This window comes from Suncus etruscus, chromosome 3, assembly GCF_024139225.1.
Source record: "Suncus etruscus isolate mSunEtr1 chromosome 3, mSunEtr1.pri.cur, whole genome shotgun sequence".
NCBI lineage: Eukaryota > Metazoa > Chordata > Mammalia > Eulipotyphla > Soricidae > Suncus > Suncus etruscus.
The window spans coordinates 20,949,284-20,965,526 of NC_064850.1; the positions used below are offsets into that span (position 1 = coordinate 20,949,284).

The following is a 16,243-nucleotide window of genomic DNA, read 5'->3' on the forward strand; positions in this document are numbered from 1 at the left end:
ATGGCTCCTGGCAGGCTTGGGGGATGACCATATGGGATGCTGGAATTTGAACCATCCATCCATCCTGGATCGGCTCGTGCAAGGCAAACACCCTACGACAGTGCTATCTGTCTGTCCTCTTCACCAATTATTCTTTTTATTTATTTATTTATTTATTTATTTATTTATTTATTTATTTATTTTTTTGGTTTTTGGGCCATACCCATTTGACGCTCAGGGGTTACTCCTGGCTATGTGCTCAGATATCGCTCCTGGCTTGGGGAGACCATATGAGACACCGGGGGATCTAACTGCCGTCCGTCCTATGCTAGCGCTTGCAAGGCAGACACCTTACCTCTAACGCCACCTTCCTGGCCCCACCAATTATTCTTGGTGATGCTCAGAGACTATCTGGGGTGCAGGGGGAATGAATTCAGGTGGGCCACATGCAAGGCAAGTGCCCTACCCACTTTACTATCTTTCTGGCTCCTCCTATGACATCTCCTTCAACAACTAGGCAGTGCAGGGAGAAAACAGAACCGATATATGCTTATGAATCTGGAGAAATAGTACAGAGAGGGCCCAGAGAGATAGCACAGCGGTGTTTGCCTTGCAAGCAGCCGATCCAGGACCAAAGGTGGTTGGTTCGAATCCCAGTGTCCCATATGGTCCTCTGTGCCTGCCAGGAGCTATTTCTGAGCAGACAGCCAGGAGTAACCCCTGAGCACTGCCTGGTGTGGCCCAAAAACCAAAAAAAAAAAAAAAAAAAAAAAAAAAAAGAAATAGTACAGAGAGTATTACTGTGACCCCAAAATAAAAACAACAACAAAACAAATAAGCAAAAATAAATAACAGTGGAATTGGCGATGGTGGCAGCCTTTATGTACCACAAGTCCTTTGCATCTCTTAAGGCCCACTGACCAGTGTCTACTCTCTCTCCCTGCTCCAGCTGACTCCTTCCCATGTGGTTTATTTACAGGAAGCTGGGAAATTACTGCATGTGCTGCTTTAACCTCTGTTTTTCCTGGAGTAGAGTTCGGCAGGAGAATGGAGGATAAAAGGCTACCAGGTTTAGGGCCAAGATAGGAACCGAAAATGGGGTGTTTTGGAAGCCTGATCACTGCCATTTCTCTGGCTAGTCTCTCCCTCCTTCTCAACTGGCACGTGAACTTCTTCCCTGATCTCGCTTCGAGAAAAGCAGCAGATGGTTGTTTCATCAGGCCTTTGGGCTGGTTTCCATTCAGCCCACTCTGATTTCCTCTCTGGTGGGTCTACAGAAGACCCATCCTGCAGGGAGGAAGAGAGGAGGATGAGACAGGCACAGTGAAGATGCTGAGCTCTCACCTCTGCCCAGGGTGCTCCTTCCGGAGTGCGGGAGCCAAGAGCAATAGATTTCGGTACTCTCCTCTCCTCCCCCCATTTTACAGATGGAGAAACTGAGTTCCAGAGATGTTCATTCAGACATTCTCAAGGTCACAAACTTAGGGAGGGCCTAGTGGGCATCAGAGCCAGACTAACCATCTGACTTCACTAATTGGCTATCCAGGAAAACCTCAACTTGGCGAGAAGATGTTGGCTGGAAGTGGGAAACTTTGAGAAGAAAGCTCCATCTTGCAGGAGACAGGGGTGCCAAAGAAGAGTCCCATAAATCCATGGAGAGGGGGAAGACTTGGCTGACCCCTCTTCTAACAGAGTGGGGATGGAACTCAGTAAAGAAGACAGTGCCAGAACAGAAAGAGGGGGTGCAAGGCAGTCCTGGGGGGGCAGAGTTCTTAAAGAACAGACACAGAGGGGCTGAGAGACCTCGGGTTGGTGTCCTATACCCTAGTTTGGACCCTTCCCATGGGTCCTCCATTGAGAAAGGAAGGGGGTGGGGGTTGAGAGAAAGAGGGGAGAGAGAGGAAAAGGAAGAAAGAGAAGGGGACCCCTCCCTAAAGCCTGCACCTGATGTTTTGCACCCAGGGTATTATGGGGGGGCATGCCCTGTGGCACTCAGAGGCTGCTGTCTATGCAGAGTGCCAGGACCATGCAGTGTTGGGGAGCATGCCCACAAAGTGCATTACAGCCCTTTGAGCCATCTCCTTTGCAACAAGTGCCAGATCTCAGTCCCCACCCCCTCATTTTGGGCTATGCTGGTGATGCTCACGGCTTACTCCTGGCCCTGCTTTCAAAGATCAATCCTGGAGGTACTCAGGCAACAATATAGAATGCTGAGGATTGAACCCAGGTCAAGCACAAGCAAGACAAGTGCTCTGTCCACTATTCTATCTCTCCTGTCCCCACATCACAGCCTTTTTTTTCACCCAGTGACTGTGTGACCATATGGCCTCCACTCCCACTCCTCTCCAGGGTGGTGTGGCTAGGAGGTGCGAATGAGCTAAGCGCAAGAATCTAGGTCAGGGAAAGAGGAAGCTTGGCATTGGCTGGGGCAGCCTCGGCTAAGCCTTCAGGGGCTGGTCAGCACACAGTCCTCGTGCATTGAACAGAGCCCTGAGGGCCACAGCCTCTGCCCCAAGCCTGGCAGGACAAGGTAGGCAATCCCAGGAAGAGAGTGGGAATTAGGGGCTGGTACTAAGGTGTCCCCACCACAGCTTATGTCCTGAAATCAGGTATGGACATCTCTTTGGCCAAAGGGCGCCAGGATGCCAGTGGGGCCCTCTGCAGCCACTCAGGTAGGAGACAAAGTGGGGCTTTGACAGATCCACCCCCGCAGCTGCCCCTGATCCTCCAGCCTCCCTGCTGCAGGTCCCTGGACTGTTTCTATAGCATCCAGGGACACAGCATTTAGCTCAGGACATGGTCAGAGGTCAGGGGCCAGGTTAGAGGTCAGATGACTGAGTGGAAGAGGAGACTGGGTATGTGCTTTGTTTGTTTGTTTGTTTGGTTTGGTTTTTTGGACCACACCAGGTGGCGTTCTGGGGTTACTCCTGACTCTTCACTCAGAAATCTCTCCTGGCAGACTCGGGACCATATGGGAATGCCGGGAATCAAATCCAGTTCTGCCACGTGCAAAGCAAATGCCCTACTGCTGTTTTATAGCTCCAGCCACTGGGTATGTGCTTTGAATGCAGGAGATTTGGCTTTGATCTGGCTCTGCTTTAAGTACTGAGACTGATCCCTGAGCAAATTTTTTGGGGAGCAGTCCCTAAGTACCACTAAGTGTGGCCCCCAAACCCAAACAACAGAAGTCTGGCCTGTGCTGACAACTTGTGGTCCTGCAGTGTGGATCTTGCTACATCATTAGCTACTGATGTACTGCTATTTGGTCAAGATAATAAACCAAAGGGGTGGAGAGATTAAATAATGGGTAGGGAGTCTGCCTGGCATGGCTTTGTAGGAGTAATTTTAGAGGTCAGTCATGTTGGATGACAGAACCAGAAGTAGATTTGAGTTGGGGACCTTACCATCACCTAAGTCCCTGCCCCACAGCTGCTCCTGTTTGATCAAGAGATGTACAGGATGGGAGCTCCAAACCTCTCTTCCAGGGTTTGTCCTGTGAGCTCATGAGTATCCCCTACTCCTGCAGGGGCCACAGTGGGCAAGGTGAGCTCAGACCATATTCTAGGACAGCACTGACTATTACTGGTCCCCAACTTTCCCTAGTAGCCCAAGGAATCACATCCAACCTGTGGAGGGGGGATTCAGATAGGAAGGTGATTGAGGGCCTGAATCTTCCTTTTTTAATTTTTTAAAGGAGGGCCTTCCGGTAGAGACCAGAAAGCTTACTAGACAAATTCTAAAAGAGCTGTAACACTGGCTCTGGGTCTTCCAATCAACAGTGACCACCTCTGGCCCAGTCACATGCTGCAGAGAAATTCATTCCCTGATGGCCTGAGATGTGTCCTGTGTAGTATAATGCTAGAGACACGAGAGGGTTTGAAGCTGTAGACAATTGGAAACCATTTAGGAAACAAACAAAGGTCCTCTCCATGGCCCAGACCCAAAGTGGGTGTATACTCCGTGGTGAACAGATGAGTTTCATTGACTTCTCTTGGGTGATCTATGTTTTCTAAATTTTCAATGAGTGTCAATTATTATTTTTGTTGTTGTTGTTTCTTGGGTCACACCTGGCAGCACTCAGGGGTTACTCCTAGCTCTATGCTCAGAAATCGCTCCTGCCAGGCTTGGGGGACCATATGGGATGCCGGAATTTGAACTACCGTCCTTTTGCGTGCAAGGCAAACGTATTACCTCCGTGCTATCTCTCCGGCCCCATGTCAATTATTTTTATAATTTAAATTTATTTATTAGGTGGGTGGTGTTGGGCCATACCCAACAGTGCACAGCTTACTCCTGGCTCTGTGCTCAGGGATCACTCCTGGCAGGGCTCAGGGGCCATATGGAATTCCAGGGTCAACTGTGTACAAAACAAATGCCTTATCCCTGTGCTATTTCTCCCACCCTATTCACAAGAGTTTGAAAAAGCAAGGCAAACAAGCCAATCCCAGACAGATGGTGCCTCTCCCTGACCTTGTCTTGAGCCCCAAGCCTCACGCCCACATCATCCTTCTCCTCATCATTCATTTGTCCACATGCTTATTTGTGCGTGTGTGTGTGTCTGTCTCCTGGGTATGTGTTGGAGAGGGGGCTCAAGCTTGCTCTGGAGGCCTTTACCTAACTATTGCCTGGAGGCAGGCCTCTGGCTGCCACTGGCATGGCAGAAGCTCTCAGCTCAATACTTAGCTGATGCCACATTCCCAAGGCCAGGGTGAGGAGTCCTGTTTTAGAGCACTGGAGCATGAGCAGGGCACTGTGTTAAAGCAATGAGCAAGCTGAACCTTGCTGAGAAGACAAAGAGCAGAGAATAGGGAAGCGTTCAGCCAGCCCTTCGAGAAGGTTCTGCAGAATGAGAAAGATGACAGGTAGGGGCTTCTTGAGCTCCTCCAACAAAGGCACTTGTACTCCCACGTGGACACCTTCCCTTTGCCCAACAGAGGCGACCAAGCAGGGACCCCGCCTGGCACTGGCACCTCAGGGCTCCATAGTATGTCTGGCATTGCTGCAGGCTCTGCCAGAGTCTTCCTCCCCCCATGACAGGGGTACTTCAGGCCGCCTCAAAAACTCTTAGAGACTCTTCTCCCTAGGCGGCTGGCTTTCAGGGTATTGTGGGCACCTGGTTTTATGCCATATTCCACCCATGGAAACAGCAACCAGTGAAAAAGAGCTTGCAGAGTCCTAAACAGGACCAATCACCACCTGGACTAGAGCGGAAAGCGTAGAGGACTTGTAGTGTCATCCTGAACTCCATCACGGCACAGACCACGAGTCCTGAGGTCTGTCCCTGGAGACCTAGAAACAGAGGCGAGGTGCATCCGGTGGGCCTAGGCCTGTTCAACTCCCCTCCCTGAACCCCACATCTATCTACACAGTGCTGTGTTGGAAAGAAAGGTTTCAAGGATGTAGGAAGAATTCCCAGGCCTGGCAAAGGCGCCTGCTTGACCTAAATGAGGTTTCCATCACCTGAGTTTTTCTTTTTCACTGCAAGGAATCGGGTGATTGAGAGCGACATCCCGTGGTTTTATTGGGTAACTGCACCCTCTGGATGGCGGCCACCGGGTGACATTCAACTTGCCTCGTTTTGTGGAGAGGCGTTGATTGCAATTAATCACACATCACATTCCAGAGGCAGCTGTCTGGGAGCTGGGAAAGAAACTCTCCAAAAGCCAAAAACAACATCTCAGCCACAAATGTCCCTGCTGTCAGCATCAGCTGCATACCTGTTTCCTTTCAATGGGATCCCTCTTCAGGTATTGACCTTACACAAGTATCGAGTGGCCAGGAAAAGAGAGAAAAGTCGGTAATTGTGCCATTTCATCTTCCTTACAAAACAACTCAAGCAGGGTGAGGCTCCCATCCTGGCTTCAGGAGTGATAGTGTGTGACAAATTTAAGTTTCAAACCTGGCAATCTTGGAGCTGAAGAGATGGTATATCAGGGAAAGCATTTGCCTTGCAAGCAGCTCACTTGGGTTTGGTCTCCAGCACCCCATATATTCCCTTGGATATCAGCAGGTAAAGCTCCCAAATAAACTAACAAAAATATGTTGATGGGCTGGAGAGAGAGCACAGCAGTAGGGCATTTGCCTTGCACACAGCTGATCCAGACTGACAGTGGTTCGAATCCCCGCATCCATATGGTCCCCTCTGCCTGCCAGGAACGATTTCTGAGTGCAGAGCTAGGAGTAATCCCTGAGCACCGCTGGTTGTGACCCAAAAACCCAAACAATAAAAAATTGTGGTTTTATTGGTGGATAGTATAGAATGATAGTAAAAGTGGATAATGTGCTTGCCTTGCATGTGACTGACTGACTGATTTGGGTTCAGTTCCACATATAGTCCTCTGAGCAACACCAGGAGTGATCCCTGAGCACAGAATCAGGAGTAAGTCAAAAACCAAAAATTATGGGGCTGGAGCAATAGCGCTAGCTGTAGGGCATTTGGCTTTCACGAGGCTGGTCCAGGACAGACCTTGGTGCGATCCCCGGCGTCCCATATGGTTCCCCAAGCCAGGAGGGAATCTTTGAGCGCATAGCCAGGAGTAACCCCTGAGCGTCACCAGGTATGTCCTAAAAACCAAAACAAAACAAAACTAATAAATAAATAAGTAAATAAAACCTGGGTGATTAGGCCTCAGCCTCTACTTTCTCCAACCACCTACAGTCTTGATTTGGGGGACACACCTGTCCACGCATATAAGCGATTCCTGGCTCTCTGCTCAGGGATCAACCCTTGATAGTGCTCGGGAATCGAACCCAGGTCTTTTGGGTGCAAGATCCACACCCTTCCCACTGTGCTATCTGTCCAGCCCACCTACAGTCTTACTGCCTCTGCCTGCTGACCATCTACTCCATGCCCAAGGCAATCCCTTGAAGCTAGAGAAGATCCCCAATTCTGGGCACACTAGATTGATTTCACATTCAATGGCATCATATCACCCTCTATGGCAGAGAGGAAAAGGCTAGTGAACATGACGACCCCATCTGCTGTCCTAGGGCTCCCTAAGCTACCAGGGTCAGGGATCATGCCTGTTGGCTGCTGTGAGGAGCAGACACCCTTTGCTGTTGAACAGATGCTCTGGAACTGGCATCTGCTCTGATCTGTAGCAAGTGAACTTGACCTTGGGAGGCCTGTGGGGTACATTTCTGTAGGGGGCTGATTCTGACCCAAGCTCTTTCGGCACCACCACCACAAAGAAGCCCGGAGACTCGATGGAGATGAAACTCAAGCTGCTTCCCCAGAGCTTGTGCTGTGTTAGAGGGAGCAGCTGATGCGTCAAGGCTTAAAGGTTCCCAAAGGTAGAGCCTTAGCCAGGCTGTCAGAGCTGAAAGCAGATACTGGCACTGTATGGGCCTGTGGTGGCCCCCCTCTTTTCATAGAGACACTGCTATGCAAAGATGAGTACAGGATCGAAGCCCATAACTCCTGAAAAAATTTAGGACACCCCCCCCCAGGGTGGTTGTAGAAGGCCAAAACAAGGTTAGAAGAAGAACATCAGGGGGCCGGAGAGATAACATGGAGGTAAGGTGTTTGCCTTTCATGCAGAAGATGGTTCGAATCCTGGCATCCCACATGGTCCCCTGAGCCTGCCAGAGCGATTTCTGATCCAAGAGTAAGCCTGAGGGCTGCAGGGTGTGACTCAAAAACCAAAAAAAGAAAAGAAAAAGAACATCGGGATTGTAGTTTTATTTTGTTTCCAAAGGTCTTGTGGGCACTTGAACTGGGTTTTCCTCCCCTCTACACAAGGGTGGAAGGTTTCTCAAGCCCCCTCGGCCTCCTGCCTCTGCAGAAGGGAAGCAGTTCATGCTCCTAGCAGAGTTGGGCCCACAAGAGCCCTTGGCCTGAGATGACACTGTTCCACCACGGGCCCTGCCCTGTCTGTGGCAGGAGTGCTCTTGTGAATGACTCAGTGGCTGACTTGGCACTAGCAGCTCCAGGAACCATGGCCAGGAGCCTTTGAGAGTGGCACTAGCATCCCTTCAACCACAAAGGGCATGTGAGAGGATCATAAGATGTGATTTTCTTCAGGTCATGCTCTTAAGGTGGCTTCGATACAGCAAGCTTAGCTCTTAGTGACTCTAAAACCTAGTTAGCTACAGGCTGTCCTTTGTCTTTCTTTACTCAGGGTCTGTGGGTCCGGAGTGGGCAGAGGCCTTCCTTGGGGCCAGAGAGATAGCACAGCATTAGGGCATTTGTTTCCATGTGGCCGACCCAGGACAGATGTGGGTTCGATTCCTGGCATCTCATATGGTCCCCTGAGTCTACCAGCAATGACTTAATGACTTTTAAGTGCAGAACCAGGAATAATCCCTGAACACCCCCCCACCCCCAAAAGAAGGCCTCCCTTGATTGTCTGGTTCAAGTTTCAGTGGAGGTAGCCATTGAGAGTGTGCTAGGGCTATGGGGCCCGAATGCTGGCCTGGCGCTGGGGTGCTGTTCCCTGGGGGGGGGGGGTGTATTCTTAACAGTGGTGATGGTTGCTGGTTATCCTGGGGTACCAGTTCCTTGGGGGAGGTGTACCTTTTCCTCTATCTGCTGGATCAGCTTCAGGGCATGGCCACTGTCTTCCCCTGGGAAGGAGTCCAAAAAGCAAAGAAGAGGTCTTGACAGCACCTACAGTGCACATGCAGGCAACCTGGGAGCCATATCAGAGGACAGAGACAGACTGAGGGGATTCCACGTGCAGATCTGGCATAGGAGCCCACGGGAGATTCAGGAGGGGGACACTGGGCTCTCTGGTTAGCACCCCTGTAAAAAGGGGCAGCATGGGGGTGTGGAGAGAGAATACAGCAGACAGGGCACTTGCTTTGTGTGGCCGACCCAGTTTCGATCCCCAGCACTTCATCTGCTTTCCTAAGCACTCAGGAGTGGTCCTTGACCACAGAGCTAGGAGAAAACCCTGAGCACTGCTGGTGGTGGCCCAAATCAGACCAAATTAAAGGGGAGCAGGCTTTGGGACTAGAGTTCCCTCTCTACTGGGTGGTGGATTCAGCCACCTCTGTCTCAGGCCTCCTGGGGACTCCAGCCAACACTGAACCCCCAAAGGGAGTTCACTGACAAGAGGAGAGCCTGGCTGGGGAGTGGGGCATAGCCCTGTTAGTGCTCCTTGAGGGTGAGAGAGAAAGAAGAGTGGCAGGGGCTATTGTGAGGCCCAGAGCCCATTCTTGGACCTAGAACATGGGCAGGAAGAAGTTGGGGGGGGGGTGCCTTTGGGTTTCTGGGGACTGCAGCTAGAGTCACAGGCTCCCTTCTGTGTTTTGCAGTGGGCGCTGGAGAAAACAGTTTCAGAGATGGGCTTGTACAGCAGATAAGGCGAATGTCTTGCATACCACCCCCTGTGAGTCTGATCCACTGAACCCTTTTAGTGTCTCTTGAGCACCACCAGGAGTGATCCCTGAGCACAGTTAGGAGTAAGCTTTGAGCACACCTGATACTGTCAGAAAAGAAAAGAAAAGAAAAGAAAAGAAAAGAAAAGAAAAGAAAAGAGAAGAAAGGGAAATAAAAGGGACCTAGAGCAGCCAGAAGCCCCTTGGGATACGGTGCTTAACAGTCCAGGATGCTGGCAATCTGGGATCCAGTAATATTTTCTATCCTGTGATAGCACAATTCCCTTTGCATGCAGCCAACCCAGGTTCGATCTCTGGCATCCCATATGTCCTCCAAGCACCTCCAAGAATAATTCCTGAGTGAGGAACCTGGAGTAACCCCCGAGGACTAGTAGGTGTGGCCCCCAAACAAACAAAAAGGTTTCTATCTTGTTTTTTGACTTTATTCCCTCCTGCCTTTTCTTCCAGCTTAGACTCTGAAGCTTAGACCCACCCCCTCTGCAGTCCATCCCTGAAGCTCCCAGCACTGGCACGGAGCTAAAAGGGCCTTTTCAGAGGGACTCAGCCCCTAGATCCAGAGTGTAATTGGCAGCACAAACGACTCCACCTGAGCTGGACTGCCGACAGCTGGGGCGGAAAAGGCGCCTCCTTTACAGGCTAGTGCATGACCTACTGCATGCCGCTGGCACTTCAGAAACTCTGCTTTCTTCTGGGCAGTTGGACTTAGCATCTTCTGCAGCAGAGGAGCCTGACCTATAAAAGCTTCCAAAAAGAAAAAAAAAAAAAAAACCAACCACCTCAGCTTCTCTGCTTTTGTTCCAAATGGAAAAATGTTTACTGGTTGTTTTGGCTTTTTTTTTCCCCCTAACTGTCTGGAAATGACACCAAGAACAACAACAAAGAAGAGAAAGGACTGCTTGTCCCCAGGCGAAACACCCACACCCTCCGAACTCTTCACCCCCGCCTGGCCTGACTTCACCCCGCAGGGAGGCCGGAAGGTTCCTGGGAGGGGACAGCGCCCTGGGAACAAAAGCTGTTTTTCCCAAAGCTTGGAGCTGGCGGTGGAGGCGGGACCCGGGCCTGGATGGGAGGCAAGCTAGGAAATTCTGTAGAGGAAAGAACATTCCAGGCATGTGGATTCTGTGCCCAGCTTGGTCTTTCCTGCTCGCTTCTTCATTGTGACTATTGTGGGATCTGGCTGCCGCCCACTCCCCATAAGCTTAGCCCAGTAGCCCAGCCCTGTCTGGAGAAAAGCTTGAGCAGCCTCCGGAGCTGACATCCGAGAATCTGGGGTGTGTGTGTGTGGATTCTTTTAACCGTGGACCTGCAGATCAGACACCTACTCACCCACCACTAGGACTTCCAGGAGGCCTGGCCCAGTATGGGCAGGGGCTGTTGGGGTCTGCGATGCTATAAGGTGCCTAGGCACCTCCCACATGAGTTTTTAGAAAAGCACAAAGGCCTCAGGAGTGGAGCCACATTTCTTTGCCCATCTAAAGCACTTCCTGAGTGAAGATGATGGTGGTATTTCAGGATTGGAACAAGCCCCTTCCCCTACTTTTCTCTGCCCTAGAGGGAGCTCCCAGCTCCCTCAGAGCAGTAGGGTGTTTGCCTTGCACGCAGTCGATCCAGGAAGAACTGTGGTTTGAATCTCAGCATCTCATATGGTCCCCGAGCCTGCCAGGAGCAATTTCTGAGCACAGAGTCAGGAGTAACCCCTGAGCATTGCCAGATGTGACCCTAAAAAGAAAAAGAAAAAGAAATCCCCTTATCAACAGTCCACTGTGGGGTTCTCGCCTGCCACACCCTTCCCTTCCTGCTCTTGGGTTCAGGTGCCAAGAATTCATCACCAAGGGCCCTGGAGAGAGCACAGCGGCGTTTGCCTTGCAAGCAGCCAATCCAGGACCAAAGGTGGTTGGTTCGAATCCCTGTGTCCCATATGGTCCCCTGTGCCTGCCAGGAGCTATTTCTGAGCAGACAGCCAGGAGTAACCCCTGAGCACCGCCGGGTGTGGCCCCAAAACAAAAACAAACAAAAAAAAAAGAATTCATCACCACCATGTTGCTCTTACTTGCTGTGATAGGCTCAGGTGGGGTCTTGGCTGATGAGGACAGAACCTTGAACAAGGTCCGCCATCTACTTCAGCATTAACCCCCAGGGGATAGTCACTTCTTTTGGGGGGGAGGCCCCCTGCCTGGCCTTTAGCTGCAGAATTTTGAAAGTCTCCCAGTCCCTCTTCTCCCATAGGTGACCCCCAATCTGCCTCTTGACCATGCCAACTCATGGCAGGGTGAGAGGTGCTAACTGGGCACAGTGTCCTACCATGTTGAAACCTGGACACCTGAGAGAGAGAGAGAGAGAGAGAGAGAGAGAGAGAGAGAGAGAGAGAGAGAGAATGCTAGAATGAATGAATGCTGGCTCATATAGACAAGCAGGGATTTAGCTTTGAATGGATTCAGTCTAGCATATTACCAGGAATTTTTCTCTCCTCTTTCTTCAGTTTTTGGGAAATACCAATGTTGTACAAGGCTTATTACTATGGCTCTATGGTCAAGGGTTACTCCTTGCACTTTGAGGGACCACATGTGGTGCCAGGGATCAAACCAGGGTTGACTGCATGCAAGGCAAGCACAAATCTATCATACTAGCTTGCCAGTCTTCTTTTTATTTATTTATTTATTTATTTATTTATTTATTTATTTATATATTTATTTGCTTGGAGGAGGGGAGCACAGCCAACAGTACTTAAGACTTCCTCCTGGTTCTCAGCCCAGGAATCACTCTAGGTAGGGGTCAGGGGACTATATAAAGTGCTGGGATTGAACCCAGGTCAGCCACATGCAAGGCAAGCACCCTACTTACTGAACTATCTCTTTGACCCCCGCTCTCTTTTAGTTTTTTTTTGTTTGTTTGTTTAGTTGTTTTTTTTTGGGGGGGGGTTTGGGGCCAAACCTGGCAGCATTCACGGGTCACTCCTGGCTCTCTGCTCAGATATCGCTCCTGGCAGGCACGGGGGACCATATGGGATGCCAGGATTCGAATACCTTTGGTCCTGGATCGGCTGCTTGCGAGGCAAATACCCTATGGCTGTGCTGTCTCTCCCGCCCTCCTGCTCTCTTTTTAAAAGACATCATCACACATACACAAACATACACACACACACACACACACACACACACACACACACACACACACACATACAAATCCCACCCTTCCCTTTATTGTTAGGATGATTGGGGTCATTCATGAAGGTAGGGAGTTGTGGTTCACAGGGGTTGAACATTTCTGGTCATGATTTCCCTGGGGTACAGACTTGGACATAATGCTTACTGCAGGCATGGACATTCTTCACACATACCAGGCTAAGGTGCTCCAGAGATGAGATGCAATGGCAGTGCTGAGGGTCCCAAATAGAAGAGACACAAGGGCCATGATCTGTTGTTCATCTGGGCAGTGTCAGGCATTAAATTTGCAACTGAGGCTTGCAAGACTGGTGCTTTTGCCACTGAACCATCGCTGAGTCCCTCTCAAAATCCATCTCTCCCTAACTCTCTGCCATGGGAATTGTCTGCTAATGTGATTCCAATCATCCATTATAGATAGCTTTACATAGTTCAGAATTTGGTCAAATGTTTGGGAAATAGGTAAGGTATGTTGAGACTTAAAACAGAGATGGTGGGGGGGGGCTAAAAGATAGCACAGTGGTAGTAGGGTTTTTGCCTTGCACACAGCCAATCCAGGACAGACAGTGGTTTGAATCCTGGCATCCCATATGATCCCCCGAGCCAGGAGCAATTTCTGAGCACAGAGCCAGGAGTGGCCTCTGAGCACTGCCATGTATGACCCCCCAAAAACAACAACAACAACAACAACAACACAGAGATGGTGAGGCTGAAGTGATAGCATAGTGGGTAGGGTGATTTCCTTGAATGAGGTTAATCCAGGTTCAGTTCCTGGCATCCCATATGGTCCCCTGAGCACCACCAGTAATGATCTCTGAGCATAGAGCCAAGAGTAACTCCTGAGCAATGCTGAGTGTGACCCCACCTCCCAAAAAATAAAATAGGGATGGCTACTTATTTGGAGCCTAGTGATGACTTCCCAAAGCCCTTTCATGAATATTTCCCAGCATGCAGCTTTCCACTTCTGAGCATCTGAGCTCTTGGTGCTCCTGGGGGCAGGGCAGGCTCCACACAGAACAGAGGCTGATTTGTTTGGCTTCAGCAGCACTAGTGTCTGTCACTTCCTGCATATGTAGGAACCTTCTGGTAAGATCAAGGCAGTGCCAGCATCAAAACTTGAAGAAAGATTGTCTGTGGCTTGAAAAAATGCCCAGAGATAACAGTGACATACTCTTGAAAAAATGCCGCCTCACCAGTTCTCCGGGGCATGAAGCATAGGGCTGGGAAACACAGCGAGATTCTCTGGGGGAGAAGGCCTTGGAGAAGGACCTTTGTCACTCATAGAAATTCCTGGTAGGGGGCTGGCGAGGTGGTACTAGAGGTAAGGTGTCTACCTTGCAAGTGCTAGCCAAGGAAGGACTGTGGATATGGTCCCCCCAAGCCAGGGGCAATTTCTGAGCGTTTAGCCAGGAGTAACCCCTGAGCATCAAATGGGTGTGGCCCTGAAAAAAAACAAACAAAAAAAAGAAATCCCTGGTAGGTGGTCCAGGTCACTCCTTCTCTCTCACTCTGGAGACTGCCAGCAGACAGGATTGTGCACCTTCTGCCAGGAAGTCTTCTGCTGTCCGAAGACTCACCTCTGATCCGGAAAAAAAAAAAAAAGATAAATGGCCACCAAGAGAAACCTAGAAAACACAGCCTAGAGACCAACATACAGATGTGACTGAGCTGTGAAGACATTATTCTCCATCTTGCCGGTGGAGACCAACTAACACTTCACAGTTTGCAAAGCGCTTTCGCCTACGTGATTTCATCCTATTCTCCCAAGCTGGAAAGAGGGGCAAATATCGTAGTCTTGTGAGAAGCAGAAGAAACAGCAGCTCTGAGAGGGAACAGGACAGGACTGTTACAGGGGACCCCCAAATAGTCACAGACTGATTCCACCAGGATCTTTGATGCCACACTCCAGGATCTGTCCACCACATCTCAGGGATCCTTCTTCCACCATTTTGTTTTGATTATTCGGCCATATCTACAACACATTTTTTTTGTTTGTTTGTTTTTGGACCACACCCAGCAGTGCTCAGGGGTTACTCCTGGTTCTCAGCTCAGAAATTGCTCCTGCAGGCATGGGGGACCATGTGGGATGCCAGGATTCAAACCACCATTGGTCCTGGGTCGGCTGCTTGCAAGGCAAATGCCCTACCACTGGGCAATACTTGGGGCTTACTCCTGGCTTTGTGCTCAGCAATCACTCCTAGTGAGTCTTGGGGGACTATATTTGGTGCTGGGAATTGAATCCAGGCTGAGTACATATAGCACGAGCGTCCTACCTGTTGTACCATTATTCTTGTGAATTCTTGTGCAGCAAAAACCCCATAGGTAGGGCTGGCAAACTGCAGAGTTTGAGTGGTTCCAGGAGAGAAAGCTGCATACTCAGGGCCATGGGAGCACCCTTTAGGTAAATGGCATTCTTTCCCAGGCTACATTTGCTCATGAGAAAAGCCTGGGATGTGGCCTTTGCAGTGGCATTTGCAGTGGAAGAGTTTAGTGACTCTGTCCTTAAGCTTCTGGGGGTAGTAGCCCAGTTGTCTCTGGGAAATAATGGAGGAACAGTTGGCAAGGGGAGAGGACTAGCAGGAAGGTCAGCAGATTTTCAGTTGAGATACAAATGGAATGGAAGGAAAATGGAATGGGGGTCTAGATGTCAGTGAGACTTACTGGGCTTCATGAAGATGGAGTGAAGGTTATTGACTTACACTCTTCTTCCACAGCCTGCCTGCTTCACTCCCCCATTTCTTTTTTTTGGGGGGGGTCACACCCGGCTGCACTCAGGGGTTACTCCTGGCTCTATGCTCAGAAATCACCCCTGGCAGGCAACAGGGGACCATATGGGATGCCGGGATTCGAACCACCGTCCTTCTTCATGAAAGGCAAACACCTTACCTCCATGCTATCTCACCAGCCCCGCTCCCCCCCTTTCTAGGGAGGCTCCTAGAAGAAGCTGTTGGCACTTTGAGATTTGTCTGTGGAAGGGGCTAACAAAGTTGTGTGGTTGTTAGGAGGAGGAAACAAGGGAACAGCGTCCTCTTCTCTCCTGATCCCTTCCTGCTGCCTGTCAGTAGGTCAGAAAGCCAAGGTCAGGGGCCAGAGTGATAGCTCAGTGGTAGGGCATTTGCCTTGCACATGGCCGACCCAGGACTAATCCTGGTTTGATCCCCGGCATCCCATATGGTTTCCTGATTCTGCCAGGATCAATATCTGAGCAGACCCAGGAGTAAAGCCTGAGTATCACCGGGTATGGCCAAAAACAAACAAACAAACAAAAAAACAAGGCCAGCACCTGAATGGCCTGACTATGGATAAGGAGTAGGGAACTGAGATCTAAGGGAACAAGTAGGTAAAGCACAGGTGGGAAGGAAGGTGGCAGGCTGAGGGGAGATCCTCTTCTTCCTCTGTGGAGATTGTGCACTCAATAGGTTTGTCTGACAATCGTGCATGGGACACACTGGTGCACAGGACCCCTACAGGACAGTCACCAAGAGGGAAGGGAAGAAGCGAGGCAAGCCCAGACTCCCACTAGCAACTGCCTCCCAGTGGGAAAGAAGTAGTTTTAGTGGGCCCGGAGAGATAGCACAGCGGCGTTTGCCTTGCAAGCAGCCGATCCCGGACCAAAGGTGGTTGGTTCGAATCCCGGTGTCCCATATGGTCCCCCGTGCCTGCCAGGAGCTATTTCTGAGCAGACAGCCAGGAGTAACCCCTGAGCACTGCCGGGTGTGGCCCCAAAAAAAAAGAAGTAGTTTTAGTGACCCAAGAACTTT

General features: G+C 50.3%; 1 non-coding gene across 1 annotated transcript; it reads right to left on the reverse strand.

The window, feature by feature from the left end:
- Positions 1-3,673: 3,673 nt before the first annotated feature.
- On the reverse strand, positions 3,674-3,735 carry LOC126004942 (U7 small nuclear RNA). The gene has a single exon (XR_007494145.1). It is a non-coding gene; the product is annotated as a U7 small nuclear RNA (small nuclear RNA).
- Between the last annotated feature and the right edge of the window lie 12,508 nt (positions 3,736-16,243).